The sequence below is a fragment of the Lonchura striata genome, chromosome 35, assembly GCF_050655825.1.
Source record: "Lonchura striata isolate lonStrDom1 chromosome 35, ASM5065582v1, whole genome shotgun sequence".
Lineage (NCBI taxonomy): Eukaryota > Metazoa > Chordata > Aves > Passeriformes > Estrildidae > Lonchura > Lonchura striata.
In genome coordinates this window covers 7,330,208-7,342,226 of record NC_140737.1, presented here as the reverse complement: position 1 = coordinate 7,342,226, position 12,019 = coordinate 7,330,208, and the positions used below count along the sequence as shown (strand labels likewise).

The 12,019-nt window shown below is 51.1% G+C and overlaps 1 pseudogene; it reads right to left on the bottom strand.

Moving 5' to 3' along the window:
• On the bottom strand, nucleotides 1–1,308 carry LOC146764333 (uncharacterized; annotated as a pseudogene).
• Nucleotides 1,309–12,019: the final 10,711 nt, after the last annotated feature.

Here is a 12,019-nt window from a genome sequence, read left to right as displayed (position 1 = left end):
TTACTGGTGGCTCCGTTGGTGTTTGGTCAAGTCAGAGCTCTGGGTGAAGCTCTTCCCACACTGGGGACACTCGTATGGCCTCTCCCTGGTATGGATGGACTGGTGCCTGACAAGGGTGGAGTTGTGCTGGAAGCTCCTCCCACAGTCGGGGCAGCGGTAGGGCCTCTCATCCGTGTGAATCCGCTCATGCAAGAGGAGATTTGAGCTGGTCTGAAATAGTTTCCCACATGTGGGGCACTCATAGGGCCTCTCCCCAGTGTGGATGCGCTTGTGTCTGATGAGGTGGAAGTTGCGCTTGAAGCTCTTCCTGCAGTCGGGGCATTGAAAGGGCCTCTGTGTGAATCTGCTGGTGGCAGAGGAGATCAGAGCTGGTGTGAAACCTCTTCTGACACTTGGGACACTCGTAGGGCCTCTCCCCAGTGTGGATGCGTTGGTGGATGATGAGGTGGGACCTGCAGCTGAATCCCTTCCCACACTCCCCACACTCGTAGGCCCATTCCCCAGTGTGGATCATCTGGTGTCGTTTCAGATTGTTGCTCTGCCTGAAGCTCTTCCTACACTCCAAGCACTTGTACGGCTTCTCCCCATGGTGAACCTCCTCATGGAGCTCCAGCTCCAAGCTCTGGCTTGAGCTCTGCCCACCTTCCTGGCCCAGGGTGGAACTTTCCTCCTCAGAATACCCTGGGCTGGGTTTGCAGCCCCTCTTCCTGGGGGATTTCTGGGGCTTTTCCTCCCTGTTGGATTCCTGTGCTGTGGGGCTCCTCAAAATGGCCTCTTCTACGACGTTCTTCCACGGGGATTTGCCCTCACTGGTCCCCATCCTCAGCTCCTTGTCTGGGGGAGGAAGGACAAGGAGAGAATGGGATTTGCCTTCGTGCCACAGGGAAGGGCAAGGAGATCCCCCCAGTGCGTCCCCAGCAGGAGGGCACCGGCAGCGGGGCTGTCCTGCAGCCGGGAGCCGTGCTAAGCTGGGAGATGGAGCAGGAGAGAGGGGGAAAGGGGCACTGACTTCCTCCTCACCTGCCTGGGGGTCCTGGGGCATCTTCCTCTTCCTTGCAGACTCCTCCTCCATCCAGCCAAAGTCTGGGTATGGGAAATTCTGTTTTGGAAGGAAAACAAGGGATGAGCAGATTAAGTTTTGTACTGGTTTGAAGGCAAACCTGGGAGAGAGTCTAAGCCAGAATGACAATTTAATAGGAAAATTAAGATTAAAGCAATGATACAGAAAGACTGGTTTAAACTCACAGAGTCAGGATATAACCTGACACCCGGATAGTCAGGGTGGTGGTAGCTGTCTGATGAAATGGTGGCTGCAGTTTGGCTCGAGTGATGAACCTGATTCTGTCAAAGCAGTGATCCTGTAGAAGGGTCTGGTCTTCCTCTGAAGGTTCGGTGGTGGTTATGGAGCTCTGGTCCTCTGGGAATGCAGTAGGCAAGGTGATCATGGTGTTGCAAGGGTGAGATTATATCCAGGCAGGAATGCTTGGTTCCTCCCCCTGGGCGGAGCATCCCACAATGGGATGATGTAATTTTATCAGTGCTGCAGTGACACTCAATGGCCCATTAACAGAAGATGGCCCCTGGAGGGCGTTATCAGGGCTGAGCCATGGAAGAGATAAAGAACACTGCCCCACCTGTTGATAACAGTTTATGGAGATGGGGACTGAAAACACTTTTGGTTACATCTGACACTGTAACCTGAAACAGTGAGGCAATCCCTGCTCGGGGTGGGGGGTGAACACCACCCCCCTTACCCAAACTGGCTCAGGTGTAAAACTCCCACCCTGGGAAGGCCACGCACACAGGGGACAATGTCACACTTGCCCCGCCCCAGGGGAGATCTCTGTCCCTGTCAGTCCCTTGTTCTACCCCTTTTCTTTTTCTTTCCATCTCTCTCTCTACCTCACATTTACTGTTCAATAAAATCCACTTTGGATTTGGTCTTGTTAGCACCTTAATTGGTGCAAAGGCAACTCTCTAACAATTTTATTATCCAGATTGCAATATTAAATTGGCACAGTGAGTTCAGGGCTCTGTTGTCTGACCCCAAGTGCCTTTGACAACAGCCTGGTTCCCTCCTCTGAGGAGGTTTTGCCTCTTCTGGAGGAACTCTTGGAAACTTGGATGCAGCTTTCTCTGAGCAACTTATGGAAGAACTTATGAGGAAAATGGCTGTTGTGGGTGGCCAGTGTAAAGATAATATTTTCTTGTCCTTCCCTGCAAAGTTTGCTAAAATCACTGAAAGAAAGGGAATAAATGATACCAGCAAGACTGACAAGTCCTACAAGAAGCCCAGCTCTACCTAAATTCCTGAATAACTCCCAAATTTACAGGTTTGGGGGTTTTGCCAAATATGAGAATCATTATCTCCTTCGTCCCTGTCACCTTTGTCATAGCTACACAGCGCATTCTCTTCCTTTTAATTATCTGTATGGGGCTAAATGTCCACTTTTCTTTTTTTGGAACCTGCCAGCATCTGAGCTGGACCTGTGCTGGAACTGATGAAACTTGGAGTTGCCACTGAATTGCTTCTATTGTTGGTTTGTTCATGTTTGGGATTTGATTGCATTTCCATCACAAGTGACTTTTGGGAAGAGCATATATACCTCAAGGCATTTTTTGGAGGGTTTAAATTGATTTCTGCCAAGTTTGTTTTGTCCAGTGCTCAGGGGATGCTCGAGGGGTCTCTGTGCCTCTCTCCCTGGGGGATGCTTGGGAGGGGCTTGGATGGGTTGTCCCTTTCCCTGTCACTCCAGGCCATTCCCCAGGGGTGTCCCTGGTCCTGTTACCCCAGGGCATTCCCCTGAGGGGTTGTCCCCATCTCTTTCACCCCAGGCTATTCCACAGGGGCTGTCCCTGTCCCTATCCCTGTTACCCCAGGCCATTCCTGAGGAGGTGTCTCTCTCCCGGTCACCCCAAGCCATTCCACAGGGCAGTCTCCATTGTTCTCACCCCTGTGCCAGGGGAGTGCTCGGGGGAGACTCTGTCCCTCGCAGCCCAGGGTGTGCTCGGGGGTTGAAACAGGGTATTTAATAAGGTAAATTTAACATGGTAGAAATCCATTTGGATTTAGGTGAAATGTGCTGATTTGAATTATTAGTAGCTTGCTAGCATAGGTAAAATATGCTGTTTAGTCTGCTAGCTCTGCTGCTGAAACACGGATGAAAAACTGATCCTCACAAATCCTGTAAGGAGTTGCAGAGATGGTATGTTTATTGCAGTGCTGGATGCATGTGGGGATCGTTCCACTTCAAAGGACATCAGCACCCTGTGTAAAAGATGGTCCCATGTTCCTCTCATTTTTGCCTCACGTTTGCCGCAATGGCAGAAACTGAGATCTTGCAGACCCTAATTGGAGATCCAGCTTGGAGAGATGGATGATTATTTTTGCAGGTCTATTTGCTGTACCACCACAGACCACTGCTTCGAGCAGGGCCTGGCAAGGACCTGGCAAGGAGTGGCTTGTTCTACATGCTCACACCGGCTTCACAATACCTGCTCAACCCACAGATTTTCCCACCTCTTGGCCCAATGAACTTTGGGGTAACTCTGGTGATCTCCCATGGAAGACCCCTCATCTGCCTCATGACCACTGTGATAGACAGAGATTGAAGCCTTTTCCCAAGGACTGAGACTGAGACCACCACCACAGGGAGGAGGGCTGGCCTGATCAATGTGAGATGTTTCCCAGGTGTGGTTGATGGACCATGAAAACAATGGCTCTCGTTCACAGCTGATAACATGACCTGTTCCCCCTCAGTGGCTTCAATGGACTTAGTCTTCATTCTACCCGTTCCCCCTCAACGATTTCAATAGACTTTCAATGTCTTTTGCCTGTTCCCCTGCTTTGACAGTGGACTATAAAAGACCTCTGAGATAACCAAGATTTTGATTATCTTTGCTGTCTTTGGTGGGAGTTGCCCTGGCTCAAGGGAGACACGGAGAGAGAAAAACAGCAGGCAAAGAGAGGCAGGAGAGAAAGGAGGACACAAACACAATCAGCTGAGAAGGAGGCACTCTGAAAACAGAACTGCAAGAGACTGAAAAGGAATGGGATGGAAAGAAATAATTTTTAACTTGTATTTCCAATCAAAATACAATTTCCTCCCTTTCTCACCAACCTCCTCCCGGTGTCATTCAGCAGGGCTGTCAGAACGTTCTTCATTTTGAGTGGATTTTCCAGGCTGTACCCACAAGGAAACAGGGAATGGGGATTTCCTGCTCCTGATTTCACATACTCAGCTGAGGAGAGGAGGAGGCAGCAGGAGAAAAGGACAGCTGGGCTTCACCCTTCCTCAGGAATGAGTGCGAGAAAGTCTCTCATCTTGTCTGCAGATGCTCCCACAGAGATGCGAGGGCTGATCCCAGAGCCCCAAGGGTCACATTCAGGGCTGCCCTCAGGGAATGTTCGCCTGGTATTGAGGGGCTGCGTGGCAGCACCTGGATCTTGGAGCACCCAGCTGCCCCCATGTTTGGAGGTGCCTGAGGAGGGCTGGGACGATGCCAGGGACATCCTGCAGTGACACCCTCCCTGTCCCGCTCTGCGTGTGCTCAGTCCCAACCCTGACCCTGATCCTGGTCTCAATCTCACTCCATGTTTAGACACACTCACAGTTCTGTATTTAATCTCAGTCCAGTGCCAGACTTGTCTAGCCCCAGACCCAATCCCAGCCCCAGCCCTAAAGCCAATCCCATGTTTTGCCTTAATCCCAATCCCAGCTCTAATCCAAATCTCAGCCCCAACTCCAACCCCAGACCCAATTCCAGCCACATCCTAAATCCTCAGCCCCAAACAAAATCCCAGGTTCAGCCCTTCTGGGGGTATGGGGGTGTCTCTGTCCCTCTGACCCCAATGATGTTTGGGTGGGGTCACACCAGGGCTGAGAGGGACAGAGACCCCCCAGCCTCCCCAGGGATGAGAAGGTCGGAGAGCCCCCCCAGCCCCGAGCACCCTCAGTGCTGAGAGGGACACAGAGCCCCTGGTCCCCAGCCCTGCACAAGCATTCCCTGAGGCCAGAGGGATGGAGACCCCCTGAGCATCCCCCAGGGCAAGGGGACAGAGACTCCTGAGCATTCCCTGGGCTGAGAGGGACAGAGACTGCCCCGAGCACCTCCTGGCACAGGGGTGAGAGGGTGGGAGACCCCCCAGGTATTCCCTGGGTGAGAATGATGGAGACACCCTGGGGAATGGCCTGGGGTGACAGGGACATGAACACCCCTAGGGAATGGCCTCGAGTGACGGGAACAGGGACAACCACCCCAAGCCCCTCCCAAGAATCCCCCAGGGCGAGAAGCACAGAGACCCCTTGAGCATCCCCTGAGCACTGGACAAAACAAACTCGGCAGAAATAAAACTTAGCCCTCCAAAAAATGCCTTGAGGTATATTTGCTCTTCCCAAAAGTCACTTGTGATGGAAATGCAAACAAATCCCATACATGAATAAACTGAAAATAGAAGCAATTCTGTGGCAATTCCAAGTTTCATCAGTTCCTGCACATCTCCAGCTCAGGTGCTGGCAGGTTCCAAAAAAAGGAAAGTGGAAATTTGACCCAATACACATTAATAAAGGGAAGGGAAAGCTCAGTGTAGCTGTCACAAAGGTGACAGGGACCAAGAAAATAATGATTCTCATATTTGGCAAAGTCCCAAAACCTCTGAATTCTGGAGTTACTTGGGAATTTATCTACTTGAACTGGGCTTCTCATAGGAATTTAGTAGCCTTGTGTTCCTCACCTTGGAGTGAATGAACCTTGTCAGTCTCTCTGGTATGATTTGCTCCCTTTCCTCCAATTATTTTAACAAACATTTCATGGAAGGACAAGAATTTATTTTCTTTACACTGGCCACCCACAACAGCCATTTTCCTCATATGTTCTCCCAAAAGTCACTCAGAGGAAGCTGCATCCAAGTTTCCAGGAGTTCCTCCAGAAGAGGCAAAACCTGCTCAGAGGAGGGAACCAGGCTGTTGTCAAAGGCACTTGGGGTCAGACAACAGAGCCCTGAACTCACTGTGCGAAAATAATGTTGCAGTCTGGTTAATAAAATTATTAGACAGTTGCCTCTGCCCTAATTAAGGTGCTAAGGAGACCAAATAGAAAGTGGATTTTATTGATCAGTAAATGTGAGGTAGAGAGAGAGATAGAAAGAAAGAGAAAAGGGGGGAGAGCAAGGGAGTGACACGGACAGAGATCTCCCCTAGTGCGGGGCAAGTGTGACATTGTCCCCTGTGTGCGTGGCCTTCCCAGGGTGGGGGTTTTACACCTGAGCCAGTTTGGGTAAGGGTGGTGGTGCTCACCCCCCACCCCGAGCAGGGATTGCCTCACTGTTTCAGGTTACAGTGTCAGATGTAACCAAAAGTGTTTTCAGTCCCCATCTCCATAAACTGTTATCATCAGGTGGGGCAGTGTTCTTTATCTCTTCCATGGCTCAGCCCTGATAACGCCCTTCAGGGCCATCTTCTCTTAATGGGCCATTGAGTGTCACTACAGGACTGATAAAATTACATCATCCCATTGTGGGATGCTCCGCCCAGGGGGAGGAACCAAGCATTCCTGCCTGGATATAATCTCACCCTTGCAACACCACGACCACCTTGCCTACTGCATTCCCAGAGGACAAGAACTCCATAATCATCACCGAACCTTCAGAGGAAGACCAGACCCTTCTACAGGATCACTGCTTTGACAGAATCATGTTCATCACTCGAGCCAAACTGCAGCCACCATTTCATCAGACTACTACCACCACTTTGAGCAACGGGGTGTCAGGTTATATCCTGACTCTGTGAGTTTAAACCAGTGTTTCTGCATCATTGCCTTGATCTTAATTTTCTTACTCAGTTGTCATTCTGGCTTAGACTCTCTCCCTGGTTTGCTTTAAAACCAGTACAAAACTTAATGTGCTCTCCCCTTGTTTTCCTTCCAAAGCTGGATTTCCCATCCCTCAAAGCTTGCCAGATGGAGGAGGAGGCTGCAAGGAAGAGGAAGATGCCCTGCGACCCCCAGACAGGTGAGGAGGAAGTCAATGCTCCTTTCCCCCTCTCTCCTGCTCCATCTCACAGCTCAGCCTGGCCCCCGGCTGCAGGACAGCCCCACTGCCAACGCTGTCCTATTGGGGAAGCACTGGGGGAACCTCCTTCCTCTTCCCTCTGGCTCAGAGGCAAACCCCATCCTCTCCTTGTCCTTCCTCCCCCAGATAAGCTGCTGGGGATGGAGATGAGGGAGGACAAATCCCCTCTGCAGAACCTAGTGGAAGAGGGCATTTTGAGCAGCTGCACAGCACAGGAATCCAATAGGGAGGAAATCCCTCAGAGATCCTACAGGAGGAGGTACTGCAAGCCCAGCCCAGGGTGCTCTGAGGAGGAAAGACCCACCCTGTGCCAGGAAGGTGGGCAGAGCTTCAGCCAGAGCTGGAAGCTGGTGGTCCATGAGAAGCCTCATGATGGGGAGAAGCCCTAGAAGTGGTTGGAGTGTTGGAAGAGCTTCAGGCAGAGCAACACCCTGATCTGCCACCAGATTATCCACACCAGGGAATGGCCCTACGAGTGTGGGGAGTGTGGGAAGGGCTTCAGCTGCAGCTCTGCCCTTGTCACCCACCAACGCATCCACACTGGGGAGAGGCCCTACGAGTGTCCCAAGTGTCAGAAGAGGTTTCACACCAGCTCTGATCTCCTCTGCCACCAGCAGATTCACACAGAGGAAAGGCCCTTCCGCTGCCCTGAGTGTGGGAAGGGCTTCAGCTGCAGCTCTGCCCTTGTCACCCACCAATGCATCCACATCGGGGAGAGGCCCTATGAGTGTGAGGAATGTGGGATGAGCTTCAGCCAGAAGTTCTCATTGATTCGCCACCAGATCATCCACACTGAGGAAAGGCCATACAAGTGTGAGCAATGTGGGAAGGGCTTCAGCCAGAGGTCCAAACTGATCATCCACCACATGATCCACACTGGGGAGAGGCCCTACATGTGTCCCGAGTGTCAGAAGAAGTTTAAGACCTGCTCAAATCTCTTCTGTCATCAGCAGATTCACAGACAGGAGAGACCCTTCTGCTGCTCCAACTGCAGAAAGGACTTCAAGTGCAACTCCACTCTTGTCACCCACCGGCACATGCACACTGGGGAGAGGCCCTATGAGTGTCCCCGGTGTGGGAAGAGCTTCACCCAGAACTCTCACTTGACCAAATACCAACGGAGGCACTAGTAAAGGAAGCCCTGCGAGTCCCTGAACTGCATGAAGAGCTTTGTACACTGCTCCAGCCTTATCCCCCATGGGAAGACCCATGTTGGGCACAGGCCTGGTGACCCACATTCCCTGTGATCCATATTGGGAAGACACCTGGTTGGTTATCTTTTAGTTTGGCCCTAACATTCTTCTGATTTGTCTTTATCAATTAAAACACCTGAAACAGGACAGAAAAGAAAGTAATTATTCACAGATTTCCAAAGTCCAACCTTTTAACAGGTATTTGTGAAGGAATTTATAGTCTGGGGACATATTCTGGAGGATTTGTGGGTTCTTGGGGTATTTCAGGCAGTGTTCTCCATATCTTTGCACACCCAAAGTCAAGATGGATTCATCTGTCACCTCAAAATGACTCAGTCTCACTGAAAACACCTCAGTCTTACCCCAAAATGGTATAATCCCACTTCAAAATGGCTTTTTTCCACCTCAAAAAACTCTAACCCATGACAAAATACCCAATTCCACAGCCTCCAGGGTGAGATGGGGTAGGAGGGAAATTGGGAGAAGTGGGATCCAAATTTAAAGGGTGTGGGATCATGATTCTGTGCAGCTGGGTGTATGGGATATATTTTGATAATAAATAAAACATTCAGAATTATTGATTCCTGTCCCACTAATTTTCAGTCAGTTCTCTTTTGTTTTTCAGAGTGCCACCTTCTCAGTTGATTGTGTTTGTGTCCTCCTTTCTCTCCTGACTCTCTTTGCCTGTTCTGTTTCTTTTCTCAGTGTCACCCTTGAGCCAGGGCAGCTCCCACCAAAGACCCTGCCCTGATTTCATTCCCAATCCATGAGCTACAACCACCATGGGTGAAGTTATGAAGGCTGGCAGTGAAATTTCACTGTAGGATTTGCTCCAATCGGCTTTTGGCTCTTCCATAAGAGCTTTGCCTTCAAGGGCAGGAACATTTTTTCCTGGCTGGGATCTGGAATTCCAGCCCCTGGGAGCATGTGCCATGGATCTCAGACGGGCATTCCCGAGGCTCCCAGGGTTCTGCTCCTGCCGTGCCTCCCAAGGAGCTGTGCAGGGCAGGGGACAAGGTGCAGCAGCTGTGCTGGTTCTGCAGTGCCACCATAGCCCCTGGTTCCATGAGTTTCCACACTGCCAACAGCGGTTCCTGGGTTCCATGATACCCTGCTGTGTCCCCATGGATATTTGGAGTCATGAAGTTCTTAAGTGTCACAATAGCCACCTCATTCCATGAGCTTCTGCAGTGTCCAAATGGCCTCCTTGGACGGGCAGTGTCACCATGGACCATTGGCTCCATGCAGCCCCGCTGGGTCACCTTGGACTCTTTGGTTCCATGAGGTTCTGGAGGTGTCTCCATGGTCTCTTTGGATCCACAGCGTCAGAATGGACCACTGGATCCACGTGGCCTTGCTGTGTCACCATGGCCCCTTGGTTCCATGGGACCCCAGGGTCACCATTGACTCCTTGCTTCCACGTCACCCCCTCAGTGCCAAAATGGCCCCTTCGTTCCATGGGGAACACAAAAGATTTATAGAAACATTGAGCAAATCCGGCTTAACACAGCTGGGAACATCTGTTTGTACTCCAAAGAGAGGTTAAAGGTGAGGATAGCACCAGCAGCTTCCATCTGAAACATGGATCCAGGAAAAGAATCAGGACAGAGAATTCAGCTGGGAGACTCAGAGAATTCTGCTTTCAGAGATCATTTCTGGCCACACTGTTCCTTGTAGAAAGGTGACACCATTCCAGGCAGCCTGTACTGAGCAGGTGGATCCTGAGTAGGGTTTGTTGTTCAGGAAACCTGCTCAGGCTTTTTCATTCTTACTTTCCCAAGAGGAAAACTTCTCCTGGGCCTGTGTGCAGGCAGAGCCCTGAGGAGTGCAGGTGGGAAATGGTGCAATGGGCTGGGACATGGAGCTGCAGAGCTCAGGGACAAGGTTCTGCTGCAGGGCACAGGGATGTCAGTGCCAGTTGGGCAATGTCAGACATGGTGAGGATGGGGGTGAGGAGCAGCTTGTCCAAACAGGGTCAGCCCTCAGGGGGCTCATTCTTCTACATGCCCAGACCTCCTAAGGAGAACTTCAGTGTCAAGATCACCTGGAGAATGCTTCTATTATCTCTTCTCTGAACTGGAAACTAAGAATACTCACTTGATTAAAGAAAAAAATTCAGGAAGTGCACTTGGAAATCTTCTTCCTTTACAAGGACTCCAAACTGACTCCAATCAGCTGCACAAGCCCAGGAGATTTGCAGACAATTGAATGAAGACAAAGCGCCCCTGAAGTATTCTTGCATTTTGATGATCCCCATGGTGGATTTGGGGCTTAGTCCAGAATCCTCAGGCACTGAGAGAAGGCTGAAGAAGCTGCTCAAGGAGTCAGAAGCAAAACTCCAAGTCCCTTGGAGCATCACTGGGCCCCACTGAGGGCAGGGACTGCCAAAGGCTCTCCAGGGACTGGTGAGAGCAGATCCTTGAGGCCAGGATTGAAGGGAGCCCAAGGCTCAGAGCAGGGAACTGCAATGCTGAGCAAGGCCTGGGCTGGCTGGGGGAAGCAGAAAGGCCAAGCCCTGAGCCCAGCCTGGCACAGCAGGGCCTGTCCCTCACGGGTGGCTCGGGGCTCTTTGTGGGGCAGGGGGGATGTGAGGGGCAGCAAGGACAAATGTCACAAACCTGTGTGACCCTGTAGATCCTCATGGAACCAAGGGGCCAGTGTGACACTGTGCTGCCTCATGGAATCAAGGAGACCATTGTGGAACTCAGAGACCCCAAGGAACCAAGGGTCCATGGTGACCTTGTGCAGCCGCAGTGTCACAGAGGAGCCGTTGTGACACAGTGAGGGCACACGGAGCCGAGGGGCCACTGTGACACATCAGGGCTTTGTGGAACCACTAAGCCACTGTGACATTGTGTCCTGGGTTGTAAGATAAGCTTGTATTCTATTTGCCATCTGTTGGAAGTTGGGCAGGTTTGTTTTCTCTCAAGAAGAATGTTTTGCTGGAAGAGGTAATGGTTTGTTAATGGGCCATTGACTGATTCAATGCAGGGCTGGTAACATAACACCATCCCATTGTGAGATGTTCCACCCAGAGGGGGAAGCCAAGCACTCTTTTATTGTATAAAGGGGTAGCTTTTGGGGAGATGAAGCAGCTCTCTCTTTGCGGGATTTCGCAGAGAAGCAGCTCCTTCGGCAAGACTCCCGAGAGAAGCAGCTCCTTCGGCAGGACTCCCAGAGAAGTGGCTGGAGCGCGGTGAGGCAGCGGCGGCGGAGCTCGGAGGCAACCGCGGCGCAGAGGAAGACCGGCCCAACTGCCACCAGATCTTCAGAGAAAACTATACCCTTCTAAAGATCACCACTTCAGCTGCAATTCATCAGCCACTGCAAGAGGAGCAGCTGTCATTTCAACCGGACTGCTACCAGCACCCCGAATCCTCAGGTTGTGGACTTTTTCACTAGTTTTGTTTGTACCGATTGCATTTGCCTTTTTAAATTGTTATCTAGTTTTCTCCTAATAAAGAATTGTTACTCCCATTCCCATATCTTTGCCTGAGAGCCTTTTAATTTAAAAATCCTAGTAATTCGGAGGGAGGGGGTTTACCTTCTCCATTGCACAGGAGGCTTTTGACCGCCTTCACAGACTCCTGTCTTGACGAACCAAGACACATTGCAAGGCCTCATGGAAGCACGGGGCCACCCTGACACTGCAGAATCAAGGGGAACATTGAGACACTCCAGGGCTTCATGGAACCAAGGAGATCATTGTGACATTGTGGGGTTCCACGCAACCAAGGGAACATGGAACAGGTCTGGC